Below are 21,087 nucleotides of genomic sequence, written 5' to 3' on the forward strand. Positions count from 1 at the left end.
TGTGATTTTAGTTTGAATTGGTGCTTTTGGTCTCCATCCACCATGCCGACTTTCGCTTGCACCTCTTTTCTCTCTTCCTGTTGCTGATTCACCTTGCACCAGGGTTTGTTGCCTTTCCTGTGCTTCCTCTTATTGCTGCCTACAATTTCTGTGTACCCTTCAGATCCTGAGCTCTTGCTAGGCCTCCATCATTGCACTCACTCATTTGATCTATTAGAATGTTTGATACCCTTTTTTCTTCTTTGTTTTCTGTTTCCGTGTACGAAAAACCCGATTTATTTATTTTTTTATTTTGGGTGCAAAATTCTAACATTGGTAGCACAATTCCCCCCTCATCAGGGCATTTCTAGCCCTTTGAGGAAACAGAAACTTTCCATTTTCTTTCCATGCTGTCACAGAGCTGCTTCACCTTACCCCGTGACATCTTCCCATTATTTGTATGCCTGTGCTTCAGCGCCTGGGATGAATTACGGCAGCTGATGCGCTGTCACCTCCGTGGCAATATTCTATACATCACTCCGCACTGAAGGGACAATTTCATTCATTACCTCGGGCTCTCCCACACACCCTTCACTGCTAATAGATGACGGTGCTGTTAACTTTTAGAGAAGACAAAAATTTCTTCTTCTAATACCAGCTGGAAAATTTACTGCATTTGATTACTCTTCTCAGTGACTTCAGAGAGAAGCAGAGGGTGCCACTGACTTGAGGCACAGCCCCTGATGAGAGATAGATGAATCTCTCCAGCACTGGCTGCCTTAAGATGCCGAAGCATTACTTATAACGGAGAGGACTGCATCCCACAGAGCTATGGAAATCAACAGTGCTGCTTATTTCTTCTTTGCAATGCACTATGCCAGCTTATTAATTAGTCTCTATCTCTCTTGGATATCCTTCGCTTTTTGCTTTCTTTGGGGAAGGGGAATTTCCCGCCCCCCCCCCTTTCTTTCTCCTTCCATCACCTTCTATCTACTTATGATGACCATGCTGCATGAAAACTGGTTGAGGCACCTCGCTGGGCGAAGAGGGCAAAGGACACCCATAAAGTCGGACAGACGTGCTTTCCTTCCTGAGTACATCACCTTCATCCTCATCACACAGGTGACCAAACACAGGTTTCTTACCAAATGTAGCCAGACACAGCAGATTGCAGTTTGAAACCATTATTGTGCATACGTTTCCTTAGGCTGCTTCCCCACGATTCCTCACTTGCCCTGAGAGCAGTCATGCTTGATAAAAAGTCACACAAGACATCATTCACACTGGATCCGATAGGTCCATGCTAACTGTGATGCTATAACTGGCATCATTCATATCACATGAACCAATCAGAACCAATCAGAACCAATCAGATACCACAGCCTGGGCCAGGTCCCGATGCAGGGACCTCATCCAGAGCCAGGCCCAATGATGGGGGCCCAGCCTGGAGGCCGAGTTCCGATGCCTAGGTCTTGGCCCAATCCGGGGCCCAGACCTAGGCCTGATGTCGTGGCCTGGTCCGTAAGCTGGGTTCCGATGCCTGGGCCTTGGCCTGGACCCAGGCCTGATGTCAGAGCCTGGTAATGATTCCTGGACCTCAGCCTAGGCTAGGGCCTGGGCCCATGTTCGACCTCATGGCCTGGCCTGAAGGCCGGGTCCTGACACTGTGGCCTTGGACCAGACTCAGACCTAGGCCCGACACTAGGGCCTATCCTGATGCCCAGTTCTAAATGGGCATCAGGATATAACTGGGCATCAGGATAGGCATCAGGATATAACTGGGCATCAGGGCATAACTGTCCAGTTATATCCTGGTGCCCATTATGATGCCCAGTTATATCCTGATGCCCATTATGCCCATATGGGCATAATGGGCATCAGGATATAACTGGGCATCAGGATATAAATGGGCATCAGGATATAACTGTCCCTCATATAATCATGCAATATTTGTAAAGCCTGTTGCTAAATTTTTGTTATCTGTAAATCGATGAGATGTTCCCAACGTTCGTCGGTATATAAAAGCCATTAAATAAAAATAAAATAAATACCTAGGCTTTGGCCTAGGGTACTCCCAGGCCCAGAGCCCAGATCTCGGAGCAGCAACGACATTGTCCTCTTCTTTCTTTGTAAACTGACGCTGTCACTGGGGTTGTGCCAGAGTTAATTAAATCCAGCATTCACCCCACCAAAATTCATGAGAAAAACACCTCCTGAAAATGAACTGAAAAACAAAACCCCATTTTTTTTTATCTCTGTACACCCCTAACAGCTATATTAATGCTTTATGAGAAGCTAGATTATTGGTGTTATTGTGGATATTAAAATAACTAACCCACATTATATATTGTATTGTGCTATACAAAGAATTCAATATTTATTGAAAATAATGCAATACATCTGTGCAATAGTCCAGGTGAGACATGCTACATAGTTTTATTTATTTATTTATTTATTTATTTATTTATTTAAAAGCTTTTGTATACCGCTGATACAAAAAATAGAGATCTAGGCAGTTTATTGTATCATCTCTTTAAGAGAAACTGTTGAATTGGGTTCATTGTGGATTATTTAAACATGATGCTGATTTTATATGATGTAATTATAATATTGTTTTAATGACTGCTGAATATGTTTATTGACTTCTTTTTATGTGTTTAAATATGTATGTATACTTGTAACCTGCTTAGCATTTAAGATAAGCGGGCTTTAAATTTATAAATAAATAAATAATACCCAAGCCTCAGCCCTATGGAACCCAACCCGTCCAGTACCTCAGTATCTCTTCAATGAATCACCTGGGCTCTCTGACTTGGCCAGCCTTGTGGCCACCAGGCCTCCTGCCTTCTCTAACCTTGTGGCCTCTGGGCCTTCTGCCTTTCCTAGTGGCCTCCGGGCCTTCCGCCTTGTGGTCTTCGGGCCTTCCATGTTCTCTGTCCTGTCATCATCTAGTCTCGTCCTGTTCCCTTGTACATCGCCTAGACTTATTGTTAGTGTTAGGCGCTTCATAAATCTTAATAAATGTAAATGTCTAGTCCGTGTCCTGTCCTTGGCCTCCAGCCCAGTCCCCAGCCTCTGCCCTGTATCGAGCCCCAGTCTGTGTCTGCATTCAGCGCCAGTCAGTACCTGTATCCAGCTTCCACTCAGTTCTTTTATCCAGCTCTCAGCTAATACCTGTATCCAGCTCTTAGCCATGATGTTTCGCCGGAGGCAAGTCCCACTGGACCTCAGAACCTAAAGCCTCAACCTGTGGGGGAGGGGGGTGGCTAGGCAGAAGACCAGATCAAGACCTGCCCTGCAGTCCTGTACTGCTCCTGCGGGAGTACTCCCTGACGCCAACCTGCCAGTCCAATGCACTAATTCTTTCCTGAAATACCATAGGAAGAATACAGTTAGGTTCACCTGCCTCTGAGATTTCTAGAGCTTATATCATCAAACCCTTATATAGTGCCATAAAATATACAAAGCATTTCATTTTCTTTTTTGTGTTTGTAAAAAAGAAAAAAAAAACAACTCCCCGATATGACAGATCACATCAAGTATTTGACTTTAGCATTGCTGCATCTACTGCCATGTGCCGAAAGGACCTTTTTTTGTGAAAAGCCTCTAATTCATAATGCATCCAGGGGTTCATTTCCTGTTTTAAGTTATGAATTATTTCAATTTTTCATACTGCATGAATTTATGATGGGACTGCTACGGAATGTATTCAGTTGTGTTTCAGGGCCGGAGACAAGTAAAGGACAGGGGAAAAGCTGGCTGGATGCACGTCGGCAGTCCAGATTTAAAGCAGCGGCGTGAATTTAAGAAAAATGCTGAGGCACAGGAACGAATCAAACTAACACTATTCTGTTTTATTCTTTCTATGATGAGACTTGCTTCATTCATTGAGCAGGTTATCAAATTTGGCTTAATATTTTGTGTGTGCATGAACAGCTTCAAGTAGACAAATACAGCATGAAACAATAGGAGCGGTTGGACATCCCTTAAATTTCAGACAAAATTAGGGCTCATTACATAAGCGGAAGAGCTGCTGCAGTGATAAGCCACCAGATGGCTGTCTTGCAGGACATGACGTGTTTTTCTGGGCCCAACGTGCTCGTTGTCCTCCTCCTGGCATCCTCAACCTCATTTTTAGCTAATCCTTAAGTGGGCCCCAAAACAAGGTGCCACAGCCCACAGGGAGGATAAATGGCGTTTGCCCACTCTCCATGCAGGTAACGTTGCGCACACATGTCCTGTTCCCATGCAACTGTACTTGGACTGAGCAGCGGCATTCCCGAGGATGGAGTCAGAGAGGGTTGTGCACTTGCATACATACATATTTTAGAATTTTCTAAAGTACTTGTATACATTGTTCTCCACAATTTTCCATGCACATAATAGCAGGTGCAATTATGTGTGGATAAATTTGATGCAATCATTTTTAACGGCAATACAGATATGGGAGGTAAAAACCACAGATATAGTGTACGCACAAAATAAAAAATATACCTGATAATATTACATTTATATTAACACTAGACTTTTATTAATACACATTACTCCACAACATTCAAAAATATATTTTATCAGCATTAATTTTTACAATCGAATTCAATAAAATACCAACACATTCATACACTGTCCATACACTGATTACATTCATACATATCAAACAATGGGCCCTTGTTTTGTTGAAAAATCAGCTTCTACTGGTACTAGTTGAGAGCTGGATACAGGTAGTGGCTGAAAGCTGGATGCAGGTACTGACTGGGGCTGGATACAAAGCATAGGCTGGGGATTGGATACAGATTGGAGCTGAATATAGGCTGGAAGTGGATACAGAGTACAGGCTGGAACTGGATACAGATAACAGACTGGAGATTGGATACAGGGCACAGGCTGGGGACTAGATACAGAGTGTAAATTGGGCTGGAGGACAAGGGCATGACATGGACTAGAAAGAACAGAACAAGTCTGGATAAGGACAGGATAGACAACACGGAAGGCCAGAAGGCCCAGAGGCTATATGCAGAAGGCCCGGAGGTTGCTAGGCAAGCAGGAAGATCTGGAGGCCAAAAGGCTAGGCAAGGCAGGAAGCCTGGAGGCCACAAAGTTAGACAAGGCAGAAGGCCCAGTGGCCGCAAGGTTAGACAAGGCAGAAAGCCTGGAGGCCACAAGGCTGCTTGGTCAGAGAGCCGAGGTGACTCAATGATGAGGCAGTAAAGTACTAGACAGCCTAGACTGAGTAGGGCTCAAGCTTGGATGTTGTGGGACCAGCGAGGAGGTAACTGGGAAAGTACTGAGCAAGGTTCGCTGAGGACCTCTGGTGGAGGGAAGACTGCTCAGCAGGCTGAACCTTGGCATGGGGAGAATGCACAGCAGGCGAAACCATGACAATTAGTTTGTATTAAATTACTCATGCCGTGTTGATGCCATGCACATATAGTTGATACCATTTGTTGAAGTGCTCGCTTACATACGGATGCTTCTGGTGCTGTGTTCAAGAGGAAGGTCTCCACTATTAGACCATGGTGCAATGGGGGAGAATGAGTTATTATTCTTATGTTCCAGTAGGAGCTGGCGATCTTTTGGGTCACTTATGGATCAGAAAAGCAATGACCAAAGTTAAGGCCATGGTAACGGTTGGGCTCACATGGTATCACAAGCTCAACAACATTGCACTAATCCTACCAGCTCTAAGTACTTGCGGGGTATCAATAACAGTGATCTTCTTGTGGTCATGCTTCTTATTGGCCACTTGGTCAATATTCAGTACCATCCATCCAGCCGGCTGCTCTGATTAATCAGTAGTGTGAAGTCTGTGAAAAAAAGGAGAAAACACTGAAGATTAACGCAGCAATAATCTTCCCCTTTTCTCATTCTGCAACATCAGTAATGGAGGAAAACTAAAAACCAAATTAAAAGTGCCAAAGGTTTAACTCAGCAGGTGTCAAAGCCTCAAAAGCATCAGCATCTTTCATGGAAGTGAAGAATGCAAACACTGGAATGGGGGTGGAGAATACATTATTTTATTATGGTGGTGAACCCTATGAAAAGCATAAAAACATTCATTAAAACCCAAACAGGGCTAATTTGTGTTTCCTTCCTCCTCAAAAATGCCTTGAAACTAATCCTTGGACTGCAGGCAGGAGCTATATGAGTATTGATTTCCACCCTATGTGTGCAAAGCAGAATCAATATATGGCAGCAGGTTGGGAATGGGAGCGAGGGAGGGAGGGGGAGGAGATGCAGGTGTGGGGGGGGGGGGGGGAGAGGAACGTGTAGTCTGACTCAGTCACCTTGTAATGCAAACAGTACTGGCAAGATCCTGCCTGATGCCATTGCTTCCTGATTTTGTCTTATTTGTAGGTCTCCTTACTTTTTTTTTCCCTTCTCTTTTATTTTCACACAGGCCGATCTAGTAAATGTGCGCAGAAAATGGGCGCTCAGTATTGAGTGCCCACTTTCCTAATGTGCGCCCAGCCAACTCTCCCGGGCATGCAATTGAATATTTAAATGAGGGGGGGTCGCACTAAAAAGGGACAAATGTGCATCCCTAGCACTTCCTCGGCAGGGGGTGCACAGTAGTGGCGGTCAAGTGGGTTGGGAAAACGGACAGTATACCTATGAGCGTCTGTTTTCTCCCACTACCAGCATAGACATGCACAAGATACACAGCCTGGACCTTCTATCTTGTGTATGTTTTGGACATTCAAAATGTATTTATTTTTTCAAAGACATTTTTTCCCAAATAAATCACTACTTTATTTGGTTCCTCCTACATAGTATCGCTACAATATTATTAGGAGGAATCTCAGAAAGCAGGAATGTTCTTTTTTTTTTCAATGCGCCCTTGAGCGAGGCTTACCTTTACGCCCATCCTGGTCTGGCGTAAAATTTGCCGTGTTACAAAGGAGTATTGGCCACGGGGAAAATGTATTGGATGGCGGGGATTGGCTAATAGCCTCAACTACGTGAATTTCCATGAGACAAATGCTATTAGCTATAAGGTGATTTGGATGCGCATTTTGGTTGCGTTGATCTCCATATTGGATCGGGGGTAATGTTCTTATGTTCTTATGGACGCCCGTCAAGCCATGCACAGCAGCTAGTGCACGGTATTGGATCGGCCTGACAGTTTGGGGTGGGGACAGGGTGGAGGGCAGAGAGCAAAGGAATGTACCTTCTCTTATGATCATGCCTGCTTCTAAACAAATATACGTAAATATATATGCCTTCCCTCAGTTCATTCTTCAGCAATTTGTAATGGACTGAAGCTACAGACATCGGTGTGATGGCCACATATGATAAGGATCAGCAAAGGAAGCACCACCCCCTGGTTTACTTAATATTAATGATGTCGAATTAAGAGGTATTTTCAGAAATTCTCCCCATCTCCCCAAAGGGCTTAAATAACAATTGAGGCTACTCATTTAGGGATATATTTTAAAAGATGGGTGTGGTTCCTGGCTCACGCACATGGACGCACCGATTTTATAACATGCACGCGTTGCCCCTGGCCCACCCCTTTTTAAAGGCCCGGCACTTTTGCGTGTACCGGGAGATATACGTGTGGCCAGGCCATTTTGAAAATGCGCTTGGCTCACGCATGGCCTGGCTAAGCGCATATCTCCCAGTATTTGGATGCACCAGGCTTTAAAAATGTGCCCATTAGGTTTGCTTAGGGCAACCCAGTTGTGTTGTCTGCAATGCTTCATACCTTTCATCTCCTGTTTTTTATTTCCCATTTCAAGAATTTTGGTTCACAAAAGCATAAGATGCAGATTTAGCGAGCCCATCTCTCTTATTTCCATAGTTCATTTTTCTGTAGGATCTGGTGAAACTCATCCCATGTTTACTTGGTGTTAAAATTCTTTTTGTGGTTCCTAAAGATTTACCCAGTTGATGATTCATTATTAATATTTATTTATTTTATTTATCTATTTAAAGGGTCTTTTATACTGATATTAGTCGAAACATCATATCTGCTAAGTGGCTCAAATTAAGACTATATCAGGTAAAAATTGTGGAAACTATTCTAAAGATCAAAATCGTAGAGCATATAGAAAGACATGGTTTAATGGAACAGTCAACAAGGATTTACTCAAGGGAAGTCTTGCCTAACAAATCAGCTTCATTTTTTTGAAGGGGTTAATAAACATGTAGATAAAGGTGAATTGGTAGATGTAGTGTATTTGGATTTTCAGAAGGCATTTGACAAAGTCCCTCATGAGAGGCTTCTAAGAAAACTAAAAAGTCATGGGATAGAAGGCGATGTCTTTTCATGGATTACAAACTGGTTAAAAGACAAAAAACAGAAAGTAGGATTAAATGGTCAATTTTCTCAGTGGAAAAGGGTAAACAGTGGAGTGCCTCAGGGATCTGTACAATATATTTATAAATGATCTGGAAAAGAATACGACGAGTGAGGTAATCAAATTTGCAGATGATACAAAATTATTCAAAGTAATTAAATCACAAGCGGATTGTAATAAATTGCAGGAGGACCTTGTGAGACTGGAAAATTGGGCATCCAAATGGCAGATGAGATTTAATGTGGACAAGTGCAAGGTGTTGCATATAGGGAAAAATAATCCTTGCTGTAGTTACTTGATGTTAGGTTCCATATTAGGAGCTACCACCAAGGAAAAAGATCTAGGCATCATAGTGGATAATACTTTGAAATTGTCAGCTCAGTGTGCAGCAGCAGTCAAAAAAGCAAACAGAATGTTAGGAATTATTAGGAAGGGAATGGTTAATAAAACGGAAAATGTCATAATGCCTCTATATCGCTCCATGGTGAGACGCACCTTGAATGCTGTGTACAAATCTGGTCGCCACATCTCAAAAAAGATATAGTTGTGATGGAGAAGGTACAGAGAAGAGCAACCAAAATGATAAAGGGGATGAGGAAAGGCTGAAGAGGTTAGGGCTGTTCAGCTTGGAGAAGAGACGGCTGAGGGGGGATATGATAGAGGTCTTTAAGATCATGAGAGGTCTTGAGTGAGTTGATGTGAAGTGGTTATTTGCACTTTCGGATAATAGAAGAACTAGGGGGCATTCCATGAAGTTAGCAAGTAGCACATTTAAGACTAATCTAATCGGAGAAAATGTTTTTTCACTCAATGCACAATTAAGCTCTGGAATTTGTTGCCAGAGGATGTGGTTAGTGCAGTTAGTGTAGATGGGTTCAAAAACATTTTGGATACGTTTTTGGAGAAGTCCATTAACTGCTATTAATCAAGTTTACTTAGGGAATAGCCACTGCTATTAATTGCATCGGTAGCATGGGATCTTCTTGATGTTTGGGTACTTGCCAGATTCTTGTGGCCTGGTTTGGCCTCTGTTGGAAATAGGATGCTGGGCTTGATGGATCCCTGGTCTGACCCAGCATGGCAATTTCTTATAGAGATGTGCTTCAGGTAAAGATTTTGGGTCAGGCTTCATTTCAGGCCCCCCCCCCCACGGGAATTTCGTTTTTCCTGTGGTTAGGTGGTTGTTTTTCGGGGGCCCCGATTTTCAGGTTAGTGCACATTATCGGACATTAGTGCGTGCTAACTCCTGATAGTGCACACTAACCTGGCAGAGTTAGTGCGCGCTATCAGGAGTTAGTGTGCGCTAACTCAAAAATGAATTTTTTTCTGAAATTTCGGAAAAAATTCAATCGTTTTTTGGTTCTCCTGAACCATTCCGAATTAGGCAATTTTGTTGACATTGCCTAATTCAGGAAAAACGATTGCACATCCCTAATTTTTATGTTCTTTTGTTCTTACTCTTTGAAACAGTTAAAAACTTAATCAAGGACCCATCAACCTCAATCTTGAAAAACTACAATTTTTCAAAGAGTTCATACGATGAATATGCCACTTCTTTGTTAAATAAAATCAATAGGTTAAAAACACAGATCTCTATCTGCCTACCTACAAAAGAACATGAAGAAAAACATGGACAAGCAAAATGGAACTCATTCAACATGATATCGAAACTCGAAATCAACCAAATCATCATAAAAATCAAGCCTGCTACACACCCACTGGATCAAATCCCTGCAAGTTCACTGAAACTAATACCCAGCATAATTACACCAACAATCACAACCAAGATCAACCACTCGCTAGCAGAAAGATGGGACCCTGATAAAGAAAAACAAGCTGTGGTTAAACCCATCCTTAAAAATTAATCCAACAGAAGTGACGATTGGGACAACTATCGACCCATTTCCAACTTGCCTTTCATAGCTAAAATCCTAGAAAAAGCAGTGTTATTACAACTAGAAAGCTACCTAGAGGACAATAATATTCAATACCCAAACCAATTTGGCTTCAGAAAAGATCGCTCTGCAGAAACCCTTCTCATTTCACTAATTGATTCTATACTTCAAGGGTTTGATAATAATGAATCCTATGGGGTAGATTTTCAAAGGGTTGCACGCACAAGCCCTGGGACGCGCGTATGTCCTGGGGCTTGCAAAAGGGGCGGGGCGGGGGTGGTCCAGGGCAGTCTGGGGGTGGGGCGTGGCCTGAGCCTCCAGGAACAGTGGCCATTTGCCGCTGTGCCCGGGATCGGGGCTGGCCGTTGGCCAGCGCGCATAACTTCTTCAACAAAAGTAAGGGGAGGTTCTAGGTAGGGCTGGGGGGTGGGTTACGTAGAGGAAGGGAGGGGAAGGTGCGGGGGGGGGCGGAAGGAAAGTTCCTTCTGAGGCTGCTCCAATTTCGGAGCGGCCTCGGAGGGATCGGAGGCGGGCTGCGTGGCTTGGCGCGTGCAAGTTGCACAATTGTGCACCACCTTGCGCACGCCGACCATGGATTTTATAACATGCACGCGGCTGCTCGCACATGTTATAAAATCGGGTGCAGATTTGTTCGCACCAGGTTGTGCAAACAAATCTGCGCCCACGCGCAGGTTTTAAAATCTGCCCCATTATGCGCATTACTAGCAGAACTAGGAATCAAATTTTTCCTTTATGCAGACATCATACAATTCTACATCCCATTCAACAAATCATTAGAAAAAACTACCTAGACAATGTCAACATACATGAAGGCAATACAACAAAGTCTAACTCAGCTGAAATTAACACCAACATAAAAAAAACTGAAATTGTATGGTTGAGGAGAAATTCCAAAATAATCAAACCGCCATTCCTAGACCTAGAAAACTTTAACATTACTCCCTCAGATCAGATACAAGACCTAGGAATACAGATTGATGAAAATTTGTCAATGAAAAAGCATATAAGCAAACTAATTAAAACAGGATACTCCAGGGGGAACAGTTTGCTGCGCTCCACATTCGGCCGGGACATCCACCTCCCCCCGAGCCCAGAAGCCAGAGGGAGGAGCCGAAACACGCCTCAAAGGCGGCGTGCTTGTGAGTAACATCGGGGAACAGTTTGCTGCGCTCCACATTCGGCCGGGACATCCACCTCCCCCCGAGCCCGGAAGCCAGAGGGAGGAGCCGAAACACGCCTCAAAGGCGGCGTGCTTGTGAGTAACATCGGGGAACAGTTTGCTGCGCTCCACATTCGGCCGGGACATCCACCTCCCCCCGAGCCCGGAAGCCAGAGGGAGGAGCCGAAACACGCCTCAAAGGCGGCGTGCTTGTGAGTAACATCGGGGAACAGTTTGCTGCGCTCCACATTCGGCCGGGACATCCACCTCCCCCCGAGCCCGGAAGCCAGAGGGAGGAGCCGAAACACGCCTCAAAGGCGGCGTGCTTGTGAGTAACATCGGGGAACAGTTTGCTGCGCTCCACATTCGGCCGGGACATCCACCTCCCCCCGAGCCCGGAAGCCAGAGGGAGGAGCCGAAACACGCCTCAAAAGCGACGTCTATCCGGCGCACCGCCGCCGCCGGCGCGCGGCCAAGCCGTGCGCGCTAAGGGGTGCGCACGACTTAGACCGGCTTTGGCCGGAATTGCCGGATTGCTGGGCAGCTCTGTTTTCGTACCCCTGAGACATTGGAAGGATTCGCACAAGTCTATATCGGCGTTTCGTAGTGACTATGCCACCCAAAAGGAAGGGGAAAGTAAGGGTGTTTCCCCAAGAACCCTTACCTCCTCTCCTTCAACTAGAAATTGACCGATATTTGACACAGCTGGAGAAAATAGAGAGTTCCAGTGAACCCGTTGGAAGCCCCATAGTAGGAGAACTAGGGGCTTCCCTGGACGAGGCCTCTTTAAGTCCGGATGCACGACCGCCCCCCGCTCAACGCGGCGCAAATGGAGAGTCTGGTGAGACATCTACCTTAGGAGAGGAACGAACTCCTGCTCCTGAAAGGATCAGCTCAAGCTTGGAATCAGTAAATGAGGAAGAAGCTGGAGAAGCAGCAGCTCAACAACATCAAGGAGCCCTCAGTACTGAAGGTCCAAAAGAAGCGAGGCCAGATTACACCAGGCCAGAGACGGTAACCTTAGGTGCTATTTGGGACTTGGTTAAAGGTTTAAGTGCCACTATAGATAGACTAGAAAAGAAAATTGATACAGTTTCCCTAAATGTTCAACAACAATTTCAAGGTGTACAGAATCAGACAAGTGAAGTTGTTACTAGAATAGAACAAGTAGAAATAAATGTGAAGTCGTTACAAACTGTGAGTAATAGTTTGATAAAAGACCAATTAGCCTGTTCAAAAAGATTGGAATTTATAGAAAATAATATTCGGCATTTAAATGTGCGAGTAACGAATTTCCCAAAAATTGCAGGTGAAATTCCCTTTCTAACGTTTAAGAGGTATCTAGTTGAGGTTCTGGGGTTTTCAGAAGAAAATAATATGTTATCACTTAATACTTGCTTTTTTGTTAAGAAAAGAACCTCAACAGTCACCCCAATAATTCCAGCTAATTTGACAAATTTTTTGGAGGAATCCTCAGTACAAATATTAGAAAGGGAAACTTTAATTGTTTCTTTTGTTTCTACTTACGATATAAGTAGACTGATGAAAAAATACTTTCAAAAGTTTCCTACATTATATCACGGACAGGTTATTAAGATCTTTCCCGATTTAGCTCCAGTCACACGTAGTAAAAGACGTGAGTTCTTAGAATTAAGACCTAGAGTAATATCTTTAGGATATTCCTTTTTGTTGAAATATCCATGCTGTTGTAACATTAAGAGAGGAACTGATTCTTATTTGTTTACACAGGTAGAACAATTACATTTATTTCTAGAGGCACGGGAGCCTGCGACATCCTCCCCTATAGATACCTGAGAGCCAGGACTAGGAATGGAAAAAGCTGATTGTGCTATTTAGATTAAAAGGAAAGGTTTTTCTTTACTTAATTTCTCCCTTAGTATTTCACTCCTTTAGTCTCAGGTTTCTCTTTAGATTCCTTAATGAATATAATGTTAAAAATTGGAAGGTATTCTGAGTTTTCTTTTGAAATAATTTGTGGAAAGAATAAGTATTTGTAAACTTTGTTTCACAATAACAAGTGAACAACTCAGATTACCTGGGAAATATATTTTTCATTTTCAATTTCAATTGAATGTAAGTATTTGCAAATTTGTAAATGTTGAAAATTATAAATAAAGAATAAAAAAAAAAAATAAATAAAACAGGATACTCCAAGCTTCAAATATTACATCGACTGAAATCTTTACTAACAATACAGGACTTCATCACTGTTCCACAATCACCAATATTTTCCAACTTAGATTACTGGAACTCCCTATTACTAGGCCTACCCTCTGGACTAATAAAATCTTTACAACTACTACAAACCTCTTCAGCCAGACTGCTACTAGGGAAAAGGAAATGTGATCACATCACCCCCTCACTGATAGCACTGCACTGGCTTCCTGTACAATTCAGAATTCATTATAAAGTATCAACTCTAACTTTCAATATTGTCAACAATACTGACCCATGCTTATTAGCAGTGACACTTCAACACTACCCACCACAGAGAAACCTAAGATCACAAAACAAATGATTTCTAACGGTGCCTTCTACTTGGAACACACATCTAACGCAAATAAGAGGCCACAAGTTTTCCATAGTGGGCTCCAAGTTATGGAACCTCTCTCCCAGAGTCACTATGTCTGATAATAGAAAGAGTTTGAAATGGGAACTGAAAACATAGCTCTTTAGAAAAGCTTATAGCCTAATTTAAAAGCCAATAAACTGACATTGTCACTATCAGATCTTTAAACAATATTAGTAAATTGCGTAAAAAGAATTGGACAATATTAAATGTAAGTCTTCAGTATGAGCATGGCCCAGGGAAAATGAAATGAAATAGCACCTTAACTAATGCATACTTGATAATGTGTTGAACTAGAATTAGTATTTCTAATTGTAAGAAACTAGATAATGCATGAAACTAGATAATGTATGAATAATATGACCTTGACTATGTATTAACTGTTTGTATTAAACCCAGAACATGAATGCTGACCTAAACTGGGAATGTTGACCCAGGAACCGAACAATAACTTTGTAAACCGTTGTGATCTTATATTGGAACAATGGTATATAAAACACCTAAATAAAAATAAAATAAAATAAATATTAGTATTCATCCACAAAGAGCTTACAATCTAATATGGTACCTGAGACAATGGGAGATAGAGAGGTCCACATTCAGATGCATTTCGCTGCATAACTCACAAGATCAAGCTAAATACTGACTTGTGATTATTTTGGGCACTTAGGATAAACTTTAGCCAGATATCTCATTATCTGGCTAAGGTTTTGCCAGATAACATAGGAGCATTCCGGGGGCATTTTTGGTAGAGTTAGGTTAGCTGGATTTTGAGTTTGCTGGGTAACATATCTGGCTAACTCTGGTCATGCATTAGAGCTGTCCTAAAGTTAGCCGGATATCCGACTACTTTTAAGCTAGCCATCTATATTCAATAGTGCGGCTGCACCACTGAATATTCATTCCTCCAAATTTAGCCGGATAAATTTATCCGGATAACTTTACTTTCTGGCCAGTGAGTGACTATTGCCCCCACAGTGATTTGCTCAAGAAAACAAGGATCAGTGGGGAAAATGAACCCTGTTTTCACTGGTTCTTATCCTATTCCTCTTATCATTAGGCCAGGCTTCTTATCGTGTCACTCAGGATTTGTTTTTCCATCACAAAACAATAACCATTTTTAATGCTGTTGCTCCAGATGGCTCTCTGCTTTCCTCCCTTCCCCCCCCCCCCCTTCCAATAGTAGATTTGCCACCAGGATCTCTGAGTATATATGGCCTGCAGAATCTGAGTTTCCTTTTGATCCCTCCAAAATTACTAAATGTATGTATATACTGTAAATAGGGACAAAACGTATCACCTAATTTACATGGTCCATGATCCTCCTTCAAACTGCTTTCTTCCTTCTCTCCACATTCTTTTAAAAACCTTTCCACCAGAGAGGAGACACACAGACGGCTATTTCTGTGAAAGAAAAAAAGAAATGATTCTTACTTGAGTCCTTCAGGTTCTAGCAATCAGAGAGCTGAGTGTCATATACTGAAAGAAATGATCTTTCTCTGACTGATAAAGCGCTGGAACATGACACATAGCGGGTCTCACTTGTTTCTATTTCCACAGTCCCTTGTATCTTGAATTAGAAATTAGATTTTTTGACACCAGTGCCTGAGCTTTGGATGAGGAAAGGTCACCTCATGGCATCCATCAGATTCAGATGCTCAGCCGTCGCTTTGCTGTTCTTGGAGAGAAATAAAGATGCCCCTTACCTGCTCGTTTTATTTATTTACCTAAAATGTTTTTATTAATCGCTTTCCAGATCACATCTTCGATAGCAATTTACACCAAAATTAAAAGAAATCAGATAAACAATCACATATAAATAATAATAAATAAAACAAAAATAATAAAACAGTAATACAATCAATAACGCCTTAATTACCAACTGCCATTATCTTGAGCTATGCACCCGTTCCATTTGGAAGCACTGGGCCTAGGGCGCCAAGTTTCAGGAGGCCCCGCAAGCAGTGGTCTCCCGAGGGGAGCCAATGCCCCCGGGCACAGGGAGGCTCATGCGGCCGCTGGTGGACCTCATCCCACTGGCGGCTGAGCAGCGACACATAGCACACAGGCAGATCGGCAGGGCCACGGCGGAGCTCACGTCACCACGGCCTGAAGAAAAAAGTCACGTTTAAACTTGCAGGTGTTCCTTCTCCTTCCTGCCTGCGCGGCCTTGGAAGAAAACATTGCCAGAGCCGCGCGGGCAGGAAGGAAGAGGAGCATCAGCCGATTGCTCTTCAGGGTGCCGGATACACACAGCAAGAAGATCGGCAGGGCCATGGTGGAGCACGGCCCGAAGAATAAGGTTGCGTTTAAACATGCAGGTGCTCCTCCTCCTTCCTGCCTGCGCGGCCCCGGAAGAAAACGTTGCCGGAGCCGCATGGGCAGGAAGGAGAAGGAGCATCAGCGCTTGCAGAAGAGGAGCAGCGCTTACGGGCCGCCGCGAATCCCAAGTCGCAGTGGCCCGAGAAGAGGAAGAGGCCTGGTAGCAGGGCCGCCGTGGATCCCACATTGCGGCGGGTGGCCCAAGAAGATCAGGGCTGCTGCAAAGCCCATCCTGCGGCGACCTGTGAAGAGGAGGCCCAGAGGCGAGAGAGAGGCTGAGGGTCTGTAGAGTGTGTATGTGCGTGTATGAGATGAGTTGAGAGATTGTATGTGAGAGTGAGTTGAGTGACTGTGTGTGGGAGTGAGGACCTGAATGTTTGCAGAGACAGCATGTGAGGAGCCTCTGTGTGTGTGAGAGAGACAGCATGTGACAGTGAGAGCCTGTGCTTGAGCAAGACAGCATGTGGGGGTGAGAGAGAGCCTGTGTTTGTGAGACTCAGCATGTGCCAGTGAGAGACTGTGTGTACGAATGATTGTATGACAGAGAGCATGTGACAGTGAGAGCCTGTGTGTGTGTGAGAGAGAGAGAGAAAGCATGTGAGAATGAGAACCGGACTGTGTGTTTGAGGGAAGAAGATGGAGAGAAAAGAAATAGAAAAAAAGAAAATATAAAAGGAATTGGCAATAAAATAAGAAAGGGAAGGTGGGAAAAAAAAGCCTGTGACCAACCGATCAGAAAACTAAGATCAGACAGCAAAGATAAAAAAAAAATTACTTTTTATTTTTAGTGATTGGCACATGTAATCTTTGGGAATGTGCAAGAATAGCACTTTCTCTATGCGGATCTCACAATGTACGAGATCAGCATGGAGGAAGTGGAAGCCCATGGGGCCTGCACAGAGGAGGCAGCAGAATGGGCTTCAGTGCTAGTAGCAGCAATCGGCGCCTCCCCAATAGCCATGTGGCATCAGTGACAGTGGCAGCAGAGGAATGAGAGAGGCTCCGAGGTTGCTGGCAAAAGAGAGGGGGGTCTGCCTTTAGTGTGTGCATGTGTATGAATGGGAGTCTGCCTGGGGGTGTATGTGTGTGAATGCATGGGTGCCTGCCTGGGGGTCTGTGTGTGTGAGAATGAATGGGAGATGAGGAGGGAGTGGTGTGAAAATGGATGGGAGCCTGTCTGGGTGTGTGTATGTTTGTGTGTATCTGAGGGAGCCAGAGAGTGTGAGAGCATGAGTGTGTATGACAAAATCCAGGGGAGTAAGAGTTTGTGTGTGTGTGGGGGGGGGGGGGGGGGAGGGGGAGAGAGTGTCTTAGAGCCTGAGAGTGTGTCAGTGTCTGTGAGAGCGAGAGGTTATGGTGGATATAAGAGCCTGAATGTGTATGTATGTGACAGTGTATGTGTGAGAGAGAATGGACATGCGAGTATGTGTGTGAGAGAGAGGATAACCTCCTAATCCTCAACAATATCAGGGTGACTGGAAATCAAGAGCTCCTACAGAAGAGGACAGCAGGGGCTTTTTAAATCCTTATTAGTTTTAATTATTGGATGTTATTTGATATATGTGCTGTTTTGAAATATTTTATTGGTGTTTGGGAAATTGTAAAAAATGTATATGATTTTAATTAATAGAAATTCTATTTATCAGTAGTTTTAAAATATTATTTTATTATGGTTTTAGTGTTTTACTATTATAACTGATGCTTTATGTTTCTTGATTTTATTTGTTTTATGAGGAATGGTGGTTCTGTTTTTCCATTGTTAATACACAGAGTCTGGCTTCTTGGAGTTTCCATTTCAGTTTTTGTCTAATTTGTGCTCCTTTATTTTGTATTCTATATTTGGTGAGAATCTGTCTCTGCTCTGTGTGTGTGACCATGATGAGAGATTCTGCTAGCATGTAGTGTCTGTATAGGGATCTATAGCAATCGGGTTTGTTTTGTTTCCTCAGTAGGTGGTGTATTGGTATTCTAGGGCCCAGTGTAATATTTACCCTTGCTTATTCACAGGTAGGGTTATTGTTGTTTAAGTCCTTGGTGTTATTACTGTTATGTTACGATGGGATTGCAGTATAGATTTTGAGTGTCTTTTTTGTGGGGTTTTGTGTTAGTTCACAATGTGCCTGGCAGTGGAAGATGTTTGTGCTGCTGTTACTGTGAGGTGACACCAGAATTTGAAAATATCTTTTAGTACGTAAGGGAAACATCCAAGCTCCATTGTTTGGGGTAATTTCAGTGGATGCACAGAGTTAGAGAACTGGAGGTGCAGGATTTATATTGACATTCTGTCCCTTCATATATATTCCAGACTTCACTCTCCTAGCCATATAGAATTAGTTGAATGAGGCTATCAAATAATTTTATAGTGTGAAATTGGCCAGCTTTTTAAAATTACGCAGAAGACCCTTTGGACTTTTTTATTAACACTTTTTTTTTTTAACCAGTTTTAAAGCAGGATCCATGCTATAGAGATGGGTGTGATGAAGAAATGTCATTTTGGCTCCCCCCCAAAAAAAAACCATTCTTCTGTCTAGAGATGCCACTGATTTTCTGTGACCTTAGTACAAGAAGGATTAAGGGGGAATTGCTGGAGAGGCACACAAATGCATTAGACCCCGGGCGCCACTAGGTGTGAACCATATGGGGCCGCAAGCGGCGGCAAAGAGGAGTGGAGATTTGGCGGCCGTGAGCAGTGCCCAACCTGCTCGTGACCCAGAAAACCACACAGTCGGTGGGTGTGATTGAGAACAATGTAGGAGTCGAGGCCGAGACCAGGAGGGGGCGCAAGGGAGAAGGCTCGTCTAGGGCGCCTAATCCCCTTGCACCGGCCCTGAGTTGGAGGCGCCGAGGGTTTCAGCACTCGGCACCGGAGGCAGCCATCTTGCCCAAGGAGGAGGCAACAGAATCTCACTAGTCTTTTGTCTGCAGTGTTTGGGTGGGAGACGTGGGTAAAGTAGTGGAAGGGTAGGGTGCTGGAGGGTTTAGGTGAACTGGAGGAAATGTTGGAAAACTGGTGATTAAAAGTACATGGCCAAGTATTTCATAAGCAGAATGTGCACATTCTGTATAGAATGCCTTCCTCCGCACATAACTAAGGGCTAGTATGCATACGTAACAACAATTATTTTGTTCGTAAAATGTATGATGAACTTTTTCTAAAATGGGTTTTGAAAGTATGTGGCATCCAGCATTTCAAAAATGCGCGCATACTGACATGTGTGCATGCATACTTGTATGGCAGAGATACCCGGTATTTTATAAACTATTCGGCTCACACCACACAGTTTATATAATATTTCTGTAACTTTAGATGCATCGACTTAATGTACACTGTTGAAAAATTACCCTCCTAATGATTGTGTAGTATATCTGGAGTCATGGGGTTCGAATCCTAATTCGGTCTACTCTGCCTTTCACTCTTCTGAGCTTAATAAAATGAGGACCACTTGTAACTTGAGTATTAATAACGTACTACACCAAACTGTCATCTTTACAATTTCAAAACGTGATATTTAAACATAATACATCCAGGTAATAGCTCTGGGATTCTTCTCAACCATTCATACTGACAGCGGCAGCGTGGCCCATCAAAACTATGAAAAGCCATCTGTTTGAAAAGCACAAAATTAGTAAAGCCGTGGCTTAAAAGTCCCTTTGTGATATGCACCATAGAACTTAAAACACTGCAAGTTAGTCACTGGCATATCCATGACAAAAGAGAAGTCTGGGAGTACTGTGCTTGCACTGTTGATCTGCACATATCCTAATAGCATTCAGCCAATGCGGACTTTCTCCCATTCTATTAAGTCCTTGAAAAAAAATCAGCTTTTATGGCTTGCAGATTCTACCATGGAAAAGGTAAATCTACTATTTTTTCTTTTATGCTTCATCGATCTTACAAATTGATGTATTTGAAATTTAAGACTGCAGCGGAGGGTATTTTCCTTTTTCTTTTTTTTTTTGTTTTTGCACAGAAAGCTCCTGTCTCTGGAGAACTGGTACAGTCTCTTTTTTATCTCAGTTTGTTTTTTTTTTTGTCTTATTGTTTCAGAGCCAATCAATGGACAGGTCTTTGCATGTTATTAACGGGAGAGGACCTCACTGATGCTGGTTGCTAAGTAACCTCCTCTCAGCTCTGCTGATACTGCAGAACCGAAGGAGTAAAGAGAACGAGGATTTGACAAGCGGATGATTGCAGGGGATGGGGCCATGGCTAAATAACTTCCAGGAGAGACAAAGGTCATTTTTTTTAAAATTGGGTTTTGAGTTAGGGGAGGTAACTATTAACCTTTACCTGCACCAGCTGAATAGCAGGGGACATTGTCAAATGTTTTTGGTTCCAGTAATAGCTTTCTGACTCTCCAAAAGCCAATAAAAAGCAGTTTCAGGTGCTAACTGGGCAAGATATCAGTCATCAGGGACCAGGGCAACTCAATTTGACCCAAATAATCCAAGCTGCTGAGAACTCAAGCACCGATATGGCTTTAATTGACTCCATACCTGAATGACTTCAGCAAACGCAAAAATGCAGAGGCAAGGGACCAGCCGGATGGCGCAGCAGAAGCACTGTGGGCTGCTCTGCACGAGATCGGGCTTCAGCTCCTGAGCCCTTGGGTCCTGCTCGTGCTGGAGAATGTGGCATAGGCAGTGTTCACAGGTCAGGAGAAGGGTGAGATGGTGAGGAATGATCAATAGGTTTAATTACACCAGTCTATAAATATGGGAATACCACTGACTCAAATAACTATAAAGGGATCTGAGTCAAACGATAACATTAGTAAACTGTTCTGTAATGTCCTCGACAAATGAATACTAAAATTCCAA

The sequence above is a fragment of the Rhinatrema bivittatum genome, chromosome 12, assembly GCF_901001135.1.
Source record: "Rhinatrema bivittatum chromosome 12, aRhiBiv1.1, whole genome shotgun sequence".
Lineage (NCBI taxonomy): Eukaryota > Metazoa > Chordata > Amphibia > Gymnophiona > Rhinatrematidae > Rhinatrema > Rhinatrema bivittatum.